At 44.0% G+C, this 15,786-nt stretch overlaps 1 protein-coding gene across 11 annotated transcripts in view; it reads left to right on the forward strand.

Moving 5' to 3' along the window:
- The first annotated feature begins 365 nt into the window (after positions 1–365).
- KDM4C (lysine demethylase 4C) overlaps positions 366–15,786 on the forward strand; it is a 293,255-nt gene continuing 277,834 nt past the window's right edge. For 5 of the 11 annotated variants that reach the window (XM_040541826.1, XM_040541829.1, XM_040541830.1 and 2 more), the window contains exons 1-2: positions 4,432–4,531; positions 4,787–4,892. The gene's annotated coding sequence lies outside the window, so the exon portion shown is untranslated. Of the gene's footprint in view, positions 589–940; positions 1,222–4,381; positions 4,532–4,786; positions 4,992–15,786 lie in introns of those variants that run through there. The other 6 variants (XM_040541823.1, XM_040541820.1, XM_040541825.1 and 3 more) reach the window with 6 other exon arrangements.

Raw genomic sequence — 15,786 nt, forward strand, 5'->3', positions numbered from 1 at the left:
ATCACAGAATCATCTAGGTTGGAAGAGACCTCCAAGATCATCTAGTCCAACCTCTGACCTAACACTAACAAGTCCTCCACTAAACCATATCACTAAGCTCTACATCTAAACACCTTTTAAAGACCTCCAGGGATGGTGACTCTACCACTTCCCTGAGCAGCCCATTCCAATGCCTAGCAACCCTTTCAGTAAAGAAGTTCTTCCTAATATCCAACCTAAACCTCCCCTGGTGCAACTTTAGCCCGTTCCCCCTCATCCTATCGCCAGGCACGTGGGAGAATAGACCAATCCCCACCTCATGAAAGCCTCCTTTAAGGTACCTACGGAGAGTGATGAGGTCGCCCCTGAGCCAGTTGGATCCGGCTCAGGCAAAGCATGGTGGTCCCTGATGAGGGCCCGAAACAACAGCCCCTCAGCACAGAGCACCAGACCTCCGACCTGCCCTACCCCCTGGGCTACTTCTGGCAATACCTTGCCCAGGGCGGGAGTGTCTGGATGCTTTGCAGAAACTGGGAAGCCATCTGTCTCCTCTGTGTGGCGCAGCTTGCCAAAGGCCTCTGGAGAAAAGCAAAGAGACTCCGCAGACAGGTGAGTGACAGAGACACAGCGTGCAGGAAAGGGCCAGCCTGCAGGGAGCAGGGAACCACAAGGACCTTGGCCATGAATGCTTGCCAGGAAGAACAAAACCCAGCATGTATAAAGAAGCCTTAGCAGGCCCCAAGATGCCCTCTGCCTCTTCCCCAGGGACTTGTCCAGCCGCAGGGCTGACAGCTGCTGGAAGCCCCAGGCGTGGCCTGGGGCCTGCCAGCAGTGTTGTGAGCCCCACTTGCTGCCAGGGGCAGTCCTGCAAGGCTGGACGCGCCAGGGGAAGCCGAGCTCAGCAGGACAATTCTTCACCCTGCAAGCCCTCATCCATGCCCTCTTCACTTGTTGCTTCCAGGGAACAGGCCGGTTGGCCTCAGTTTCCGTGGGGACAGACCACTGGGGAAAGGATGCTCTAAGTGACTATAACTTGCTCTGCCGGATGGAGGCCAATGTTGCCTTCACGGTGAGGTGCCTGAAACGCCTCCACCAGCTCCGCCTGCAAGAGCTCGGGCACCCACAGCCAAGGAAGCAGGCGCAAGACCAGCGCAGGAAAAGAAGAGCCTCCTTGCGTTCCCCGGCTAACTTCATCTAGAGCGTGCATCCCGTGGACCGGTGACAGGAAAGGCAGCGTGGCGAGTGAGTGCTGCTGTCCATGGGTTTGGGGAGGCTGATGCTCCAGGAGAAGGGGGGAGGGAAGCGTGAACCCATGACTGTGGGTTGCCCCATAGGAGCCCATGTCCCAGGAGAAGGGGCCCATGTTCCGGTGGCTGCCCACATCCCTGTAAGATGGCAGGAGCGAGGGAATGTCCACGACATGTTGGGTTAGCCCTTGGACTTAGGGCCTCCAAGGCCCATGCGAGGGTAGGCATCGCATCAGAAAAAGGGGCAGGTAGAAGGAAGTGCCTGGCTAATAATTACGGCACTGCATTTTCACCCATCTGACAGTCAGTTCTTTTCAGAATGACAGCCAGCCAGTGCGGTAGGACACGCCTCAGCGCTAGGACAAAGATAGAATATTGACAAAAGATACGTTGTTCAGGAAAACTTTTTTGTTCCCTCTGTAGCCAACACAGCACATATTACGCTATTGAATTGCACAGTATTAATTAAGCATACAGTCTGCAGAAAGTTTCAGCCAGGATTACACCCAAACAGCCAACTTTCATGTTAATGTACTTACAGCTCAGTGTAGGGTAATAGCAGTGGCAGCAACCTGCAGTCTCTAGACAGTATCAGGAGCATGGCAAAATCAGCTCCTCTGCCTTGGGCTTGAAGCACTTTACTTCCTGGTGTTTGCTGCCATCGCATGTCTTTTAGGTAGTGTTGCAGTGGAATTATACCAGAGAACTTCTCTGCGTCAAAACCGGCCGTGTCTTTAGATAGCGGTGCTACTGACATTTTAAGCAAACACATTGCTTACAATTCTGAAAAGGTTTCCTGGTATTGTTCCTGCACAGTGTAGAAGTAACCTACATTTAGGAACAAAAATGGTGTATTCTGAACTAGTTGTGTGGAATACTGTGCTGTGCCAGTTCTGGGCTCCCCAGAAGGTGCAAGACATTGGCATATTTGAACGAGTCCTGAGGAAGGCCACAAGATCATTCAGAGCTGGAGAATATGACATGTGAGGAGAGACTGAGGAGGCTTGGTGCATTCAGCTTGAAGAGGACAAGTTTTCGGAATGATGTTGGCAGGTGGACAGCAGTCCACCTTTGCCTAGAGAGAGAGCACAGAAAAGGCAGAGCTATGCTCTCCTTGGAAATGCACAGTGATAGGCCAAGAGAAACAACACAGGAATTTCGGATTACATTAAGAAGAAAAATAAAAGTCCCCATGAGAATGGGTCCCAGAGAAGTCGTGGAAGACAAGCTTGTAACTTCCTTGAGTAGAAAATGACTACTCAAGCAGAAGTGGCTTCCAGCATCAGCTAGACGGGGTGGAAGAATGTACTGTTCACACTATCATACAGCAGAAAGGCCACTTTTGTGGTTTGATTTCCTGGAACATCTTTTTGGTAGCATAAGTAACTCTTACACTCATATATGAGATGGCTGACCCAGAAATTCAGGTCTCTGTACTAAGTCCAAAGGGCTAGAGAAGCCTATAGTATGATTTCAGAAGCTTGCGCTGCCTAGATATTGAGCTTACAACTTAAAACAAAAGGAAGTGTGATATATGGAGTAATAATTCGTGTCAAGAAGATGGTTGATGTTAATAAAGAAGGGGGAGATGTGGTAGTGTGGCCATGGGGGTCGACAAGCCCCATGGTTGGTGATAACATCAGACTCTTAACGATGAGGCCATCAGGAATGTAAGGAGTTTAGAGGGAACAAAGAAGGGTGATTCAGGAGACGCCTTGCCGTCTCGGGTTGCTTGTTCTCCCTCCGTTAAGGCATGGAAGTTGCTGGGGGTTTGCTGGTTGCCGGGCTAAGTTGTTTGACCAATGAAGAGTTAGTGTAAAAGGACTGCTGTGGGGCGAATAGTACAAGAAGGGAGCCTGTCCTCAATATGGGATGTAACACGTATAATGAAGTTATGTCATCAATAAAGAAGTAGCAGTCACTGATATAGAACAATGAAAAACACTGAGTAAACTGTTAAAATTTGTTGTTTAACGTTATATGATAATCATATTATTAGTGTGGTTTCAAGGGTTAACGAAACACGGGAAAAGACGGCCTCGCACAAGTCAGTGTCAATCACATTTTGTTACTTTCGGGAACCTTGTGGAGGGCAGAGCATGCGCAGAAGAAGAGGGAGCTGGTCGAAGCCGCCCCTGCGGTCTGGACGAGATAATTATAATACGGAGGGGGGATAGTTCATACATATGTATAGGCGTACTCCGGTTTCTTATGAATATGTAAAAGTAATGTTCTATATATTTAGAAAGTTCGGCTGTTCTGCGTGCGTGTTAGTAGAATGTAGGCTCCAGGTGCTCTCGGGGCTGTTTACTTGCCTTTTATAAATATTACTAAATTCAGATTGAGTTGTATCTTCATTTATAACAGACGGGAATTTAAGAGATTCATCCTTCATTTGTCAGTGTTCGTGGTCACATAAGTAGTGTTTTTGTTAGTAGCCAACACTAACCTAATGCACAGCCCAAAACATGAAAGGCAGGAAGAAAGTGCAGAAAAGATTGCTTAAATCTCAGTAAGATAAAAAATATTCCTCATGCCCTAGAACGTCAGCAAACTCAAAGGTACTTTAAGATGAACCCATTAAAATAAAGAAGGTGATTGGTGAGTTGGAAATTTCTCATTTCAAGTTGGAAATGGGAAAAATTTCACCTTAGAAAGAGTGGTTAGGCATTGGGAGGGGTCGCCCAGAGAGGTGATGGAGTCACCGTCCCTTGGGGTGCTTAAGGAAAGGTTGGACGTGGTGATTAGGGACATAGTTTAGTGGGTAACAGTGGTGATGGGGTTATGGTTGGATCAGATAATCTTGGAGGGCTTTTCCAAACTTAATGATTCTGCGAAAGTACTGTGCTGCTTTAATAAAGGTAGGACACTGATCTAGTGACCACGCACGACTGCGTAACTTTTGAAAAAGGCCAGCGTTCTCCTTCAGAGGTATTTATATTCTTTGGTAACACTGTGAGGGACACTTTGAACCGGCAACAGGACAGACGGCGGGGAGGGGAGGGGGTGGGGTGGGGGTGGGGGGGCAGGGGGGAACCACGTGACCCAGGCGGGCCCCGCGTGACGTAGACGCCGGCCTCCGTCACGTGCTCCCCCCCCTCTGGGCCTCCGCTTTTTCACCCCCCCCTCAGGGCGTACGAGGGCCGCGCGCATGCGCACGGCGCAGCTGTCATCCGCGCACGGAACGAGAAGTCCCGGGCGGGGAGGGGAGGAGCGGAGCAGCCGGGGGGGCGGGGTAGCGCCGGTGCGTCCGTCCGGCGGCAGCGGGACCCGCACCGCGCCGGTACCACCGCCGTCCCAGACAGGTGCTGGGGGGCTGAGGGGCGGGTGGCGGCCCCGGGGCGGGGCCCGCGGTCGGCTCAGGGGGGCTGGGGGCCGGGAGCGGGCCGCGGCGGAGCGGAGCGGGCCGGGCAGGCGGGGGTGGGCAGGTGGCGGCGGGCGGCGGAGGGAGGAGGAGCGGGGCTGGCGGTGCGGTGCCGGGGGGCTCGGGGCGGGCGGGGAGGGGAGAGGCCGCCCGCGGCTCCGCGGGGTGGCTGCGGTTCATTCATCTCTCCGCGCAGTTGGGGTGCTCGGCAGCCGAGCGACGTCGGAGCCGTCCCCGGAGGGAGCGAGGCACGCGTTCAGCAGCACCTGCTCGCCGCCAGCTCGCAGCGTCCCGGCACCGCGGTTCGTGTCTCCCCCGAGCCTGCCTGCTCCCTCCCTCCCCGCTGCCTCCGACTGGGAGCCCCGGGTGGGAAGTGCGCGCAGAGAGTTGCTTCTCCCAGGGTAGTTGCGTGTCTCGGTGCGGAAAGCCGGCCTCGTGCCTTTGTTTCTGAAATTAAGGGGAAAATTGGTGCCTTTGTTGTTTAAAAATCTTCAGCTGCCTCGGGGAGTGAACAGCGTGTATTTTCGGTATTGTTGAACTGTAGATTTACACCATTTTTCCCCGCTTCCAAGACACTAGTGACAGCGGCAACAGAAGTTTCCTGGTGGTTACTAAAGTAGAAGTTTTTAAGCTAAAACAGTTCCCATAAGAAAAAATTAACAGCAGCCCAATGCAGGATAATTTTTGTCACCCTACAGTGTTTTCTTCATTACATTTTTAATGAACTGAGAACGTGTTGATGACTGTGGTCATCATACATAGATGTAAAATACATCTTGGGCCTTACCCCGATTCTGCCTTGAACTGCAGTAACCAGCTGGGAGTACTGCCACACCTCACAGAATTACCTTCCAAACACGAGGCTGTGGAAACACCAGCACGATTTGCTTTTCACTACTTTCAGTGAGACTGAACTGAACTACTGCTACTGAACTACTGCCAGTCATGCTCATCTTACTCTCAGCTTTGGGATGGTGCTGATTTCTTGGTTGTTAGTAGGTTGTTAGATGGTTACCTTTTACTGAAGTGAGGGTATGGGTGTGCGTAAGAGGAATTTCCTTTCTTGGGACCAATGCAGGAAACAATATGTCTTATCCGGATAAGTAGATGTGACTGAATAGCAGCTGGATCAGAATTAGAGCCAATGTGTGTAAGGGAATAACATTTATTTGGTGTCTACTTAAAAAAAAAAAAAAAGACCAACAAGCAAACAAAAAACCCCTTTGATTTGATCTCTGAATTTTTGTGATGAGTGTGGCAGAATAGGAAAAAAAAAGTCAGGTCTTGTAATTTATAAGCCTCAATTTTTGGTGACCGAGTACAGAATTTTGTAATTTTTTTTAATCTTTTTTTTTTTTTAGACAAGGCAAATGATTTTACACCAAATCTAAATGTACAGTTACCACAGTAATGCATTCAGTTCAGAAAATTACATTGTCAAGTACTAATTATAATAATCTCCCTAAGCTGTTACGGGCTAGTCCAGTAATTATGCAGGAAAAAGAAAATCTGTGACTTCCCACCTAACTATTTAAAAACAAGGGGATTTAGTACATTTATGACTTTCTCACTTTGAATGGCGCTTGATTGGACTAAGTACTGCAGTTAAATTACTTAGAAACTTCTGCTTTTTTCTGTAGGTGTCTTTTGCTAGTGTTTCTTCAGTATAATGCTGAATGAGGCATATGGTTTTGTTTAGATTAGCTTTATGAAGGTCCTAGTCTCCCCCCACATCCCTCATCCTGAAAGCTACTGCCTTTTCAAACACATTTTCAGTCTACACGGAGCTTAAGTATAACACATTTTGCTGTAACTAATATTCTAAGATTTTAATTCATATCTAGTGAAAACAACTTTCAAGGCAACTTGATATCTCACTATTTCGTATTTCAAAACAAATGAGTGATATTTTGAATTCTTTTCTTGGCTTTCATTTGGATTCAGAGACTGACTAATAATCAAGGTATTTTGAAGAAATGTAGTGTTTTGTACTTGAGGAAAGATAGTTGTTGTGTAATCAAATCACAATGAAGGTTTTCATAGGAAGTTGTTGAAACGAAGTCCAGGGTGTTTTATGAATGCTTACTGTAGTTTTGATGTATAAATTGTTAGGACAGACTTTAGGTTTCTTCTCATATACTGTATTTCATTCTGTTGTAAGATTGCATTTTGCTCCAACTTTTTCACTTGTTTAAAATTGCGACGTTAGGCATAGTGGGTAAGTTCGTTGTCTGCATGAGTAATCCTACTACTGACTTAGGCAAGCATTCATATTTTTTATCCTTAATTCTGTTTAATTTTAATTCTTGGGGTACAGTATATTTAGGAAAATATAAAATACAGTATATTTTAAGAAAATATATATTTTTTAAGAAAATACACTGTACAACAGTAGATTAGGACAATTGCCAACTTTTTTTGTTTAAGATGTTAAGAGTTAGAATTAACACATCTTCTTGTGAAGGCTGAATATTGCAAGAAGTTCTTCAATGTCTTAATTGGTTTCACTTTGTGATTGTCAGGCATGACAGGATATACTTCACTGGCTGTTGCTGTTTTTAAAGGAGTTTCATGAACAAAATGTGCTCTAGTTCCTTTGTGACATTTCTGCATTTAGCATGTAGAATTGCTTGACTGAGGCTGTTGTGATTTAGTTCAGTAGACCTATGATTTTCCGCTGGGTTTTTGTCTAATTGAAGTTTTAGTTGTTAGCAGATACCCTTTCTTAGGAGAACCTTGGCAAACACGCCTGTTTTTAATAGATGCTATATGGCAACGATTACCCTGGTGGATCAGGTTTTGTTTCACTTTCACTGTTTAGTTCTTTGCTTAGAAGGTAATTTATAAGTGGTTTAAATTTTAAATGAGCCTATGGTTTTGGAGATCAGTAAATTGTTTCGGAAAAAAAGATGGTAATTTTGATTTAAAATTAAAATTGGGATAAAGTTTAGAAGTCTGCAAACTGAGCTATGAATGAAAGAATAGAAATAAGATTTGAAGAGTTCTATCCCTAAGCATTAGGGATTTTCTTAATGTTTCAGTTTGATTCCAAATTGAACTATTTGAAGTATTTGATCTGAATAAATGATGGCAAATATTTCAAAAGTGAGATTTGTAAGAATATTGAAAGTTAGAGAAGAGAGTAGAGGAAAAGAACTGTTGTAACACAGTTGTCACCTTTAGTGTTGTAGGTATTCCTTGTGTAAGTTGGTGATAGTGGGAAGCTCACAGCGTTCTCTTGTTCTCCCTGTGGAAGTCTCATCTAGATTTACTCAGATACAAATCTTCACAGGTTGCTGCTGTACAAATGTTAAATGTATGGTTTAACAAGTTCTTCCTTGAACTTTTTGCATCACAAAGTGATATTGTAGTGCTACAAGTACAACATAGGCACAGTGTTGATCCGTTCTTCTTGCTGCTTACACCTGCTAGAATATTGTAGATCAGAGCCACATGGCTCCCATGTACCAGCCTGCCAGTTCATTTTAGGCTATCTGCCTCTGCTCTGGAAAGGTATATCGTTTTGGAGCGAGGAGGTTTTTGGTTGCCAGAGCTGAGGACGTGGTTTCTCTGCTGCTGTGTTGTAGCAAACCGTGGAAGTGTCCAGTGACTATACCATGCATGTGCTCTTGGTCATGTAGTTCGCTTTAGTGTGCGTTCTTACAGTCACAACAGCAGAAGGACGTGTGTGACCCTTCCCTGGCTGCTTGGTATTGGGCCTCCAGTAACTTAGAATGGGATGTAAGGGTAGGGGAATTGCATGACTTCTTCGAATTACAAAATCTTTAATGAGGGGTGAAATGCTCACTGGGAAGGTCACAGTAGAAAGTCCTTCACTGTGGTGGTTTTACCTTGCTAAGCAGCTGAACTCCACCACAACCGCTCTCTCACTCCCCCTCCTCAGAAGAGGAGGGGAAGAAGAAAAGGAAAGAAACAACTCACGGGTTGAGATAAGGATAATTTAATTAAAGGAAAAATAATTATTAAGGGAAAATTATTATTAATTTAACTAAAGGGAAAGGGGAAAAGGAAAAACAAAAATAAGCAAAGGCCATGTGGAAGTGCAGAGGAAAGAAATTACTCTCTGCTTCCCACAAACCAGCAATGCTTGACCACGTCCTTGAAGCAGGGCCTCAACACACATAGGCGTTGTTTGGGAGGACAGACGTTTTCATAACAAGAGCTCCCCCCTCCCCTGTTCTTCCTTTTTCCACCCTTTATTACTGAGTGTGACACCACATCGTGTGGAATATCCCTTTGGTGGGTTTAGGTCAGCTGCCCTGGTGATGTTCCTTCCTTACCTCTTGCCCACCCCCAGCCTGCTGGCTTGAGGGGTGAGGGGGTGGGGTGGGGTGGGGGGGAGGGTTAGAGGGAGTCCTGGTGTGGTGCCAGTATTGCTCAGCAGTAGACACAACACTAGAGTGATATCAGGGCTGCTCTGGCTACAGGTGCAGAGCACAGCACTGTATGGGCTGCTGCAGGGGGAGTTAACTCCATCCAAGCCAGACCCAGTACATGCACCCATGATAAAGTCTGTAGCTTCAGGTGTCTTGTAAGTGTCATGGGGGGGAAAATCTGTCTTTGTTTCACAGTTTGTAAAGACTAACACTTTTTGTTTTGTCCTGTCTTTGTTCTTCACCTAATAAAGGATTTGCCACGTGATGGCAGCTTGTGAAAGAGTATCACTGTTAACCTAGCATGTTCCCCAAAAAACAAAAGCATATGATTTGATCTTAAGGAGTTCTGAAATCCAGAATGTTTATGTACAAGAGTATCTTCTGGGAGGAGATCTGTAAAGGTGGTTAGTAATCTGCCATACAGTTAGGGAGCTTTTTTGGGAGTTGCATTTAGTGTGAGAGACCTGGCAGGACTGCGTAAAAAATACTTTTAGGATGAAGCTCACTTGTAGTATCATTATCATAGCTGGGAGTGAAAACAGCAGGGCTGCCACCTGCTGTTTGTATCCCCAGCAATGTTATAGGCTGCATTATCAATGAATATTTTTCTGAACTTCTAGGGGCTTTTTAAAAGCTGCTTATGGCTTCTGTGAGGACTGCACCTCAATTTGCAAATGTTGATGCTCCATTGTGTGAATCCATGGTTTACTTGCACGTTGAATATTGTTTGTGGCTTTGGCACCCTTTTCCACTAACTGAGTAAATTGCTAAAACTAGTTAAGATCCAGAAACAGGTTGTAGGGATGATTGGAACTAATGAAATAGATTTTCTGCAAGGAGACTAGGAGTCTTGAGCCTAGAAAAGAAGTGACTCAATGATCTGATGGTAGACGTCTATAAGCTATGTATGGTCTGAAAGTAAATAGAAAAGATAAACAATTGTTTACAACATACTTGTGAGATGTCAGATGAAACTAGAAAGTGAAATATTTAAAGCATACTGGAGATGCTTCATTTAGTATATATTGATTGTGGAGGGCTTTGTCAAAAGGTTTTTTTGAATATTAAAGGCCTACAAAGTTTCTAAGTCATGAGGAAAAAAAAATCAGCAACTCAAATGCAAAAAATATCCTCTTTGCCTCATTATTCCTTGAGCTATGAATTGCTGAAGACTGAGATGTTATTCTGGAAAAGGATAAATATAAGCTACCCCTTCACTTGGTTTTTCTGAGAGACCTGCTGTTAGTGTCTGTGGGAACTGGACAGGTTGGACTGGCTATTACTGTTCCTAGAGACTGCTACATGCTCTACTCAGCTTGGACTACAGATTTCATGCCTTTGTTTTCATCAAAAGCTAAAACCTCTTGAAATACCGGTTGCAAATAAAAATGAGAAAAAAAATATATATTTTCTTGCTCCAGATTAGTTTTCTTAAGACATTGTTGCGTGCTTTGAGCCTGGTGCGGAGGATGAATGTCTATAGAATTAATTAGGTCATTTTTCAGTTCAGTATTTATGTGTTCAAAATAGGTCACTTTTTATATTTTGGAAATAATTGCTTTAGGGGTAGTACTGTGACATAGAAATACAAACTTGAAATGAAGTTTGTCAAACTTTTTAGAGATTTATAGTGAAATTCAGATGACTCTAAGAGCTGTAGAATAAGGTCACTTACCAGATCTCATGTTCCTTAAGCTTTTTTAATTCATCAAATACTTTAATACTTATAACATTTTTAAACTTAATTGATTTTTTTTTCTGATGACTGCTGGATGTCTGATGAATACATGCCTAATCATGAGATTGGGTATAACTAACTCATTTTACAAATACAAGACACTGTGACCTGTACATTTGTTTCAACAGTTAATGAGAATGAATACCAGAAATAACAGATTTGAAATTTCTGATAAATAGGATCTTAAGTTTCCTTTTCATAAGGCAGGTACATAAATCAGTTACACAATTTGCATGCATACTTGCTATTATTATGGGAACAATTCAAATGTAAGTATGCAAAAATTGGACTAAGAATTAACTAATTGCACTCTCAGTTGCATATACAAACTATTTTATGTTTCTGATTACCTGAAAGTCATTCATGTAATTTGTCTATATGTCTGTATTTGGACTATATGCACTGTTGCAGTACTTTACATAGAATCATAGAATCACTTAGGTTGGAAGAAACCTCCAACATCATCAAGTCCAACCACTAACCTTGCAATGACAAGTCCACCATGAAACCATGCTACTGTGTTCTACATCTACACATTTCTTGAAGACCTTCAGGGATGGTGACTCAGCCACTTTCCTGGGTGGCCTGTTCCAATGCCAAACAACCCTTTCAGTGAAGAAATTTCTCCTAATATCCAACTTAAACCTCCCTGAAGCAACTTTTTGCTTCACAAAATACAGGGAGTCAAATGGAATCTATTTAGAAATTAAGGTAATAAGCTTTAAAAAAAATTATGTAGGAAAATGCAGAATTGAATCTGTCTTTATCTGTGAAAAAGTTACTGGATAAACTTACGGAGTTTTTATTTATGTTATAATTAAAGCTGCTGTTTGAGCTATTAGTATAGATTAAGACCTGTTTTCTCAGTGCCTGTTTCCTTTCTGACTCTTGCAGAGCTGGCTGTACAACTGCTTTCCCCCCCCCCCTCCCCCCCCCAAAAACAGACTCCTGAAAATGGGAGGTTAAGGAAAAAATTGATAATTTTCTTCAAGTTCTGTCAAAAAAAAAAAAGTATTTAGTAATTACTTAAAAATGTTGAAAAACATTGAAAAAAAAAATTGAAAAAGCAGAGACTGACAATAGTTTACTTTTTGTTGAGGTTGATCTGAAATGTATATTTTTTTAAATCATGGAATCGTAGCATATCCTGAGTTGGAAGGGATCCACAAGGATCGTTGAGTCCAAATCATGGCTCTGCACAGGATCACCAAAAATCAGACCATGTGTCTGAGAGCATTGTCCAAACTCTTCTGGAACTCTGGCAGGCTCGGTGCCATGACCAGTGCCCTGGGGAGCCTGTCCCAGTGCCTGACCACCCTCTGGGTGCAGAACCTTTCCCTCACACCCAGCCTGACCCTCCCCTGTCCCAGCTCCATGCCGTTCCCTCGGGTCCTGTCACTGTCCTCAGAGAGCAGAGCTCAGCGCCTGCCCCTCTGCTCCCCTCGTGAGGGAGGTGCAGGCCGCCATGAGGCCTCCCCTCAGCCTGCTCTGCTCTGGGCTGAACAAACCAAGGGACCTCAGCCACTCCTCATACTTCTTGCCCTCTAAACTCTTTGTCATCTCCGTAGCCCTCCTTTGGAGGCTCTTTAATAGTTTTATGTCCTTCGTATAATTGTGGCACCCAAATCTGCACACAGCTCTCAGGGTGAGGCCATACCAGCAGAGCGGAGGGGGACAATCGCTTCCCTCAGCAGGCTAGCAATTCTGTGCTTGATTGTGCTAACCTGAGGGTCCATTTGGCTTTTTTGGCTGCCAGGGCACACTGTTGACTCATATTTATCTTAGCGTTGACCAGAACCCCAGATCCCTTTCTGCGGGGCTGCTCTTCAGCCTCTTGTCCCCTGCTCTGTATGTGTAGCCAGGGTTGCCCCTTCCCAGGTGCAGAATCTGGCTGTTGTTGAACTTCACGTGGTTGGTGATTGATTGCCCAGCCATCTGATTTGTCAAGATCTCTCTGCAAGCCTCTTTGCCCTTGAGGGAGTTCACTGCTCCTCCCAATTCAGTGTCACCCACAAACTTACTTAGTTTACCTTCAAGTATAAATACCTTCTGAGGTTTGTGGGCAGACTGCAGTTTATTGAATCAGGCTCATAGTGAGCTTGAACACGTTTGACTAAACCTTTCCTGTGATTAGCTGTAAAGCATCTATTTTTCTTTCAATGTTATGCAAAGTACTAATGCATGCTAGTTTGAGTGGTGTACGTCTTCTCACTTGTTCATATTACTATCTGCTTTTCTTGATAGTCATGGACAGTCTTATCAACACGCAATTCTGTCTTGTAAGGGGACAGAAAATGTCAGATTACAGTGCTAATATTATTGGCTTAAAATAGAAGTAAAAATCCCTGCATATATATTGCTGCTTTCTCTTTTATATTGTGCAGTTAAAATGGACATACTGCCCTTGTTTCTCTAGCTTCATATTTACTAGTGTTTTGCACATTTTCATTATGTAGTTTTAAATAATAACATTACAAGAACCTTGTTTCTTAGCTTGTACAGCTCTGGGTAGTATCCCAAAACAGGTAGATATCCATACACCTAAGTGTATAGATATCCATACACTTAAGTGGAATAGTGAAGGCAATCATAGTTACTGCAATCATAGGATCGCAGTATGGATTTTACTATAGAATGGCACCTTAGTCATGCAATGTTTGCAAAAGAAACAAGCAAAAACAACAAAAAACTGCTCTGAAGGCCTATTGGATTTTATACTGAGCCTTATTTCATGATCTCTTATTTTAACGATTTGGCAGGATACAACTGATTTTTTGTATGTGGGAGAAAGTATGTAAGACCATTGAATTCCACGAAGTTGGTGAGAGAATTACATAGTGTTTAGAAATTAGTATAACTGAACACAGAAGACTTATTTTAAAATATTTTCTAGTTGGTTTGTAGCATAGTTTATTTTTGTGTCCAATTGTAGAATGAATTTAAGTTTCAACTGGTAGACTGTATCATAACTACAAAGATATTAAATTTCTGAGAAACTATAAAATGAATAGCTTTATGTATTAAGAAGTAAATGGACTTTTAGCATAGCAAGTACTGTGTAGCTTTTATAATGTTTCTGTCTCCTGAATGGAAGAGGTTGTATACCAGTATCTGCTAAAGGAACACTTGAACAAACACTGCGTTTATCAAACAAGTATGTGAATCATAGAATTACAGAATGGTTTGTATCAGAAGGGGCCTTAAGGATCACCCAGTTTCAACCCCCCTGCCCCGGGCAGGGACACCACATGCTAGACCAGGCTGCTCAAAGCCCCTTCTAACCTGGCCTTGCCCAGGGATGGGGCATCCACAACTTCTCTGAGCAAAATGAGAAAATGTCTTTTAGTGAGGAAGAAGGGTTACAGAGGAGCATGGATCAGACAGTTTATTTCCACCAAGAATAACAAAGTTGGCTGGTCTGTGTGGTCCTTGGATAGTGAACTGGACCCTAAGATAGGATATTTACACACTCAAACAGAGTTATGCAAAAATTCTGCCTTTCCAATGTTATAGATACGTCTTCGTGATAAGTTGAAAGAGATTCTGCCTCTGACAAAAGATTCAGCTTCCTCACAGTACAAGTCAGCTGTATGGTTGAGCTTTGTCTTAGTTCAAGAAACTTAAAAAAAAACAAAAAACAACCAAACAACAACAAAAAAACCCACCACCAAAAGTCTTGCTAGTATCTTCACTTCAGTAGGTCTTGCAAACAAGATTTGAGGAATCCAGCAGCAAGGCAAGCATGCTGGTATGTGTGGTTGTGAAGTTAGCATGAGAAGGTCTAGGCCAACCCCACTGCTGAAGGAGGGTTGGTTAAAGCAGGTTTTTTTTTTCCATTTTGTGCCTATTGCTATTTGTCCTGTCACTGGACACCAGTGAAAAGAACCTGGCTTCATCTTCACTCCTTCCCATTGAGTGTTTATACACATAGAAAACACCTCACACCACCTGAGCCTTCCCTGCTTCCAGGCTGAGCAGTCCCAGCTCTCTCAGCCTTCCTTCGTAGGAGAGAGGTGCACCAGTCTCTTCACCATCTTGGTGGCCCACTCTTGGACTCTTTCCAGTATGTTCATGTGTCTTGTACTGGTGGTCCTGTCCTGGACATGGAACTCCAGGTATCACCAGTGCTGAGTAGAAGGGAAGGATCACCTCTCTTGATCTGCTGATGATACTTTGCCAATGCAGCCAAGAATACTATTAGCATTCTTAGCAACGAGGGCATCCTACTGGCTTATGTTCAGCTTGGTGTCCACCAGGACCTCCAGGTCCTTTTCTGCAGAGCTGCTTTCCAGCTGGGTGGCCACCAGCATGTGCTGGTGCCTGGGGCTGTTACTCTGTAGCTGAAGGTTACTGTCAACTCACTTCTCCAGCCTGTCTGGGTCCCTCTGGATGGCTGCACAGCCCTCTGCTGTATCACAATACAAATACATAGTGTTTGTATTCTCTACAAATATTGCGGAATTAAGCAGAAGTAGTAGCTCTGAGGGTGGTTGGACAAAATTGTATGTCTGAGAGGTGTTGAAGTATTGACACAACAGTTTTTGGTTAACAATTCCAACTATTGTTTTTTTGCAAAAAAAAAAAAAAATCAACTTTAAAGTTAATGCGTGACTTTGTTTAGGAAGTGTTAGGTTTCACAGAATCACAGAATCGTCTAGATTGGAAGAGACCTCCAAGATCATCTAGTCCAACCTCTGTCCTAACACTAACAAGACCTCCACTAAACCATATCACTAAGGACTACATCTAACCATCTTTTAAAGACCTCCAGGAATGGCGACTCAACCACTTCCCTGGGCAGCCCATTCCAATGCCTAACAACCCTTTCAGTAAAGAAGTTCTTCCTAATATCCAACCTAAACCTCCCCTGGCGCAACTTTAGCCCATTCCCCCTTGTCCTGCCACCAGGCACGTGGGAGAATAGACCAACCCCCACCTCTCTACAGCCTCCTTTAAGGTACCTATAGAGAGCGATGAGGTCTCCCCTGAGCCTCCTCTTCTCCAGGCTAAACAAGCCCAGCTCCCTCAGCCGCTCCTCGTAAGACTTGTTCTCCAGACCCC

Source organism: Cygnus olor, chromosome Z (assembly GCF_009769625.2).
Source record: "Cygnus olor isolate bCygOlo1 chromosome Z, bCygOlo1.pri.v2, whole genome shotgun sequence".
Taxonomy (NCBI): Eukaryota; Metazoa; Chordata; class Aves; order Anseriformes; family Anatidae; genus Cygnus; species Cygnus olor.